Below are 6,000 nucleotides of genomic sequence, written 5' to 3' on the forward strand. Positions count from 1 at the left end.
CCCTTGATATTTGACTCCAGTTGAACTAAACTGTTTCTGGTCAGATATGACATTGCAAACATTGATTACATGACAGCTGTGCTAAGGCGTTATGCTCCCCTTCTTGTTATGCCTTTGTTCACAATGTTCACATTTTCTCTTTCCCATTCTTCAAGCTCAACTCAAATGCAGTTTCTTCAATGAAACCATTGCTTCCCAAGTTGCAGTTAAGCAGTCTTCTCCGTGTGCCTAGTGTGCTATTTGTAGTTCTGTTTATTACCATCTGTCTTGTATTATAGCTATTTATATACATGACTTATCTCTCCCCTGGATTGAAATAGCCTTTAGGAAATCCTTCTATTCCCTTAGCGCTTGTTCTGGTGTTTTGGCATGCCAGGTACTTGTGAAGTGATCATTGAGATGAATTATGAATGATACTTAAGCCTTTATTCATGGCATTGGCTCAAATTTAGAGACAGGTTCAAATTCTAATTGATGTAAGGAAGACAAGCTTTTGTAATTTCCTAAAGATAATATTAGAAATTAAAGGACTGGCAAATGGACCATATGGGAATTGAATTCATCTGGCCTTTTGGAGAGTGATTTAGGAATAGGAAAGAGTTTTCTGAAAGTAATGTTGAACAATCACTCTTCCCTTCAAAAGGATAAAGAATTTATATAATAACTAAGAATTGAGCTTTAACATTTGGCAGAACCATGAACTAATAAATTTAAAGCTCTTGAAATATTTTCTTGGATATCTCTAAAAGTGAGTAAACCACTGTTGCTTTGAATAAGGTGGTAGTAGTAATTTTAAAGAGCTGAATTCTATAACTTGGTTGAAGATGGTGCTTCTGAATGGTAACCTAGTCATCTATTTTTTCCCCCCTATATTTTAGTGACTTTCAGAAATCTTTACTTTTTCTTTTTCACTTTTATCTCACTCTGTCTAGCTCCACAGAAAAAGTGAGATCTGTTGCTTTGAACTTATCAAATCCCCTCCCTTCTACATCAACATCTCTGTACCTCTTACTTCTGTTCTACCACAGAAGAAGACTTGTCCTTCCATCTTTCCCAGGCTGAGGTTCTGTCAGAGCTGTTACCCACCCCTCTCTGCGTCTTCAGGTAGGTCTGTACAGTTCCTTTTCTTTCAAGAAGTACTTCCTCTTGGTCCCTCCACATGTGCACAGACTGCTGAGTGTCCTCACAGCATGGTGGCTGGCTTTCCCCAGAGTGGGTTATCTAAGGGTTAGCAGGCCAGGTGGAAGCTCTTTTATGAACCAGGCTTAGAATGCACAGAGCAGCACATCTTCCACAGTCTCTTTGGTGGAAGTGGCCTGCGTTCAAGGCTGTGGAATTAGATTCTACCTCTTGATGTGGGAGTGTTTTGTGGACATAATTTAAAATGATTACAGCATTGTTGGGTATGATGTCTCAGATTCAGTGCAAGAAGAGTGAGCTTTATAATTTTATTGATTTTAATAGGTTATAATATATGCATGCAGTACACAATTCAAAGGGGTGGTAAGTCTCCCTTCACCCTGGCTACCCACTTGCACTCCTGAAGATAGCCATGTAACCATTTTGTATCTTTCTTTCCAGAGAAATTCCATTTCCATGTGAATACAGGAATATGTATATGCATGTGTATGTATACACAAACACATGTATGTGTATATATATGTATATATGTATTTGTGTATATGTATATATAACCACCTACGTATGATTATATATTTTAGAAGAGAAATTGTGATATGGAGATTAAGGGCTCTAGTAAACATGATCTGCACAGTAGGGCAGCAGTGGCTTCCTCCCTCTGATTGGTGAAGACCACTCCTCTCTGTTGGAGGACAGCAGTTCCCAAATATGACTGATCATCACAGTGACAAGGACCTGTTTTATTTAAAGCCAATTTTCCCCTCTACCCTTAGAGTTTCTGATCTGATAGGCTTGGAGTGGGTCTGGGAATTTTTATTTTAATTATTTCCCAAGGATAAAATGGCATATTCTGTATGGAGATAATTTGGTAATATCTTTTAAAATATACGTTATCCTCAAGTCTAACTTCAAGGTTTTTATTCCACAGTTATGGCAGCCAGTGCCTGAAATACATGCACAGGTCACATAAGAGACTTATCAAAGCAAAAACCTTAGAAAACTTCCCATTGTAGCCTTTATGAACAATGGAGTGAACAGGTAAGGAGAGGAAGTGAGATTTCTCCATATGAACCTGTTTATAGTTTCAGCCTTTGAACCAGAATATGTCACTTATTCAATAAAATAATGAATAAATATTTAACAAAATAAGTAAACAAAACAAAATAAACACAGTACTCCTAGTGGTCAGCCTTGTGGAGGCCTGTAGAGGCAGTAGAAATCCATTACCCCTCTTCTTCCTCTCCCCTTTGTTGCTCCTCTCAAGAGCTTTTATTTTGTCTTTTGTTAGTAGGAGTCTTCCTGGAATTTGTGAGATGACTAGTCAGCATTTTCAGTTTTCTTGTATAGTTGACACTTGCTATTACCTTTTGTATTTTCACAACTATTCCAATGCTAAGGCAGGAGGAGGGCAAAGCCTGTCTTGCTATCTTTATCCATTTGTTCACTTATTCATTCAATGAACTTGTTGAACTATTAGCAAGGGCCAGATGTTATTCTAAATGCTGGGGGTGAGAGGAGAGGGTAATGCTGGCAAAGAACAAGGATGAGGGACCAGACTTTGTAGAATGTATACAGGATAGACAGACAGTAAGTGTGTAAAACAAGCAAATAAAATAAGTTTATCAAGTATTTAGTGATGAAACTAGAACAGTCTGGCAGGGAGGACTGCTTTGGATGACTGTTATGATTGACAGGGAGGGCCTCCCTGAGGAGGTGGTATCTTAAATAAGACCTGTGTGATGAGAAGCAGGAAGCCATGTGAGGATCTAGGCAAAGTGTTCCAGGCGGAGGGCACAGTGAGTGCGGAGATGCTAAGGAGCACCTTGCTTATCACTTCTCAGGGACAGTGAGATCCAGAGGGAGGTGGACAATGGGAAAACAGATGGTAGAAAATGAGGTCAGAGAGTTAGAGAGGGCTAGTCCTTGCAGGCTCTGGAGAACACAGTGATGAACTTGGAGTTTAAGTGCATTGGGAAGCTGTTCATGTCTTCAGCAGATGAATGACATGTTTTCAGCCAAGACCTCTCAAACAGGTGTCTTGAGGGACCTCAAATTCAACATGTCTAAAACTATAAACTCATTACTTCATCCCCTGAGCTTGCACCTCTGCCTAGCTCTTAGTGAATGACACTATTCATTTTGTTACCCAAGGTGGAAATTTGACATTGTAGACCCTTCTTTAATTTATTATTGCCTGTGTTCTGTTCCATCACCAGGTCCTTCTTGATTCTACCATGCTCTGTGTGCATTTTTCTCTATTTCTTCATCTTAACTGTTGTGGTTAATCCATTATCACCTCACCCATTAAACTAATATTTATTTCCTACTGCCTCAATGCCAGTCATTTTTCAAGGTGCTGGAGAAACATCAATAAAGATGCCTTCTTGGAGCTTATAGTCTATTAAGAAAGACAGATGAATTTAAAAAAATAGTGATGCAATATGGTGCCATGTTAAGGAAAAAGCTGTCTATGGAAGCCTGTAGCAAGTGTCCTTCACTTGGGAGGTACCTTAGGAAATGATACCAAAGGGCAGATGGAGGTGGGAAGGATGTTCCAGGTGGGAGGTGGGAAGAGAGCAAGGTATGTTTGCAGCATGGTCTAGCAGGATTAGAGGTCAGCGAGCTGGTAGGGAGTTAGCAAGGGAGTCTGGACCTTACCTTGGGACAACAGGAGCCACTGAAGGGTGATCAACAGGGCAGAGGTGAGTTCATAAGGGCATTTTATGGCTGCATACGGACAGTAGATTTAGAGGGCAGAAAGACTAGAGTTAAGTGATGGTTGAGGTTGATGCAGTAATCTAGGAGGCTACCAGTGAAAAGGGCCAGTGAGTCAGAATTTGAGTTTCCTGTATGGATATCTAAATTAATTTATCAGATCAAATTTGAATTATGATATAGTATCAGCCCAGATTTCCCAAACACACTAAAGCAGAATTTTTTTTGGAAACTAACACTTTTTCATAATATGGGAATGTCTTCAGAATATGAAAGCTTTATTGAATTGGGTCTGAAATGAATTCCATTTGAATATGAAATTGAAAGCCACGCTCCTTTAGAAATTTCATTTTGCCTCGTGTTTTAGTATTGGCGATAAATACTGGCAATAGAAGATGTGGTGTTGCGGACAATGACAGTGGGAAGTGTGGGTGATGGTGTAAGTGGGAAACTGTCCACTTTTATTATGGGAAGGGAGTGGTGTGGCAGAGGCAGGCAGACGAATGGATTTATGGTGCTTCCATTGGAACCAGGACTGGCTGTGGAAAGGAAGTACCTGTTAGTGGAGAAGATATCATTCAGTCCCCAACTTACCACCTTGGCTATTTGAACTTAATAAGCTCTTTGGAATTTTAAATGTAATAGAAGAGGTGATTGTTTTCTTCCTTTCTTGAGCTTTTTGTATCTTCTGTCCCACACATATTTGTTGACACTGTTAGGCATTACCTTACCAAAAAATGTGGCTTTTGCAACTGAAGTAAGTGCCAATCCTGCCTTTTGTGTAAAAGGGGAAGAAGAAGGGGTCTTACCTTGTAGCTCTCTTCATGGGTCTTCATAAAAAATCTCAAGAAGGGGACTACAAAACCTGTGTGCCAGGCTTTGTTCTAAACACTTTACCAATATTAACACACTTAATCCTCATGACAGCTCTGTGAGGTCGGCCCTATTATTAGTAGTATTTTATACAGAAGGGAACTTGGGCACAGAAGATGAACAACTTGCCTAAGTCACACAGCTCTTATGTGGCAGAGCTGGATTTGAACCCAGAGACTCTAGTCCCACAGTTGGCTGTTGGGGAAGATGATGCAGGAGGATGTGCAAGTAGGACGTGTGCAGCTGACTGTGTGCATTCATGGGCTAAATGTGGGCGACCCAGAAGAATTTTTAGTCTACTTTCACTTGTTAGAAGACCACTGGTACATGTGGAAAAGATTAGAATTTTTTTTAAAATCTGATTTTTAAATATATAGTTTTATTGCTGCTATGAATTTTAAAGAACCAGCCTTAAAAACACACAAAACAATAGTTTAGCTTTGCCTCCTAGATTAAAACAAACAATTTTTATTTTTATTATTACTTTCAAGTTTACTGAACTTCCCACCCCCACCAGAATATTGTGGTGCAAGGACCCATGTTTATATATCAACATAAAACACAATCTAATGTACAGTTGACCTTGAACAACATGGGGGTTAGGGCACCCACCCCTGCCCAGTTGAAAATCTAAGTATAACCTTTGACTCCTCCAAAACTTAACTGCAATTGTCCCTCAATATCCACAGAAGATTGGTTCCAGGACTCCTACAGACACCGAAATCTATGATGCTCAAGTCCCTTACGTAAAATGGCATAGATCAATGCATACATTTGGCCCTCTGCACCCATGGATTCCCAAATGTGGATTGAGAATACTATTGTTGATCCCTTTTGGTTGAATCTGTGGATTTGAAATCTCGGATATAGATGGCTTACTGTTTAGCTATTGAAAAAAATCCACATATAAATGGACCCATACAGTTCAAACTGGTGTTATTCAAGTGTCATCTGTATATGATTTTTACATCATTCCCAGGTTTAGATGATTTCCTAAATGGTAAAATAATTCATGTCTGAATGTGCTTTGCAACAATAAAGCATTTAACAAGCATTAATTGTTAGCTTGTGTCAGGAGGATACTGAATTTAAATCTTTCTCTCCATTACTTGCCAAATATAATTATAGAGGGCTAAATTCTTGGTATAAAAGGTACTTTTTGGTATTTATATTTTATTAAAATTTAAAATAATTTCAATTACAGTTGACATACAATATTATATTAGTTTCAGATGTACAGCATAATGATTAGACATTTATATAACTTACAAA

The sequence above is a fragment of the Plecotus auritus genome (assembly GCF_963455305.1).
Source record: "Plecotus auritus genome assembly, chromosome: 8".
Lineage (NCBI taxonomy): Eukaryota > Metazoa > Chordata > Mammalia > Chiroptera > Vespertilionidae > Plecotus > Plecotus auritus.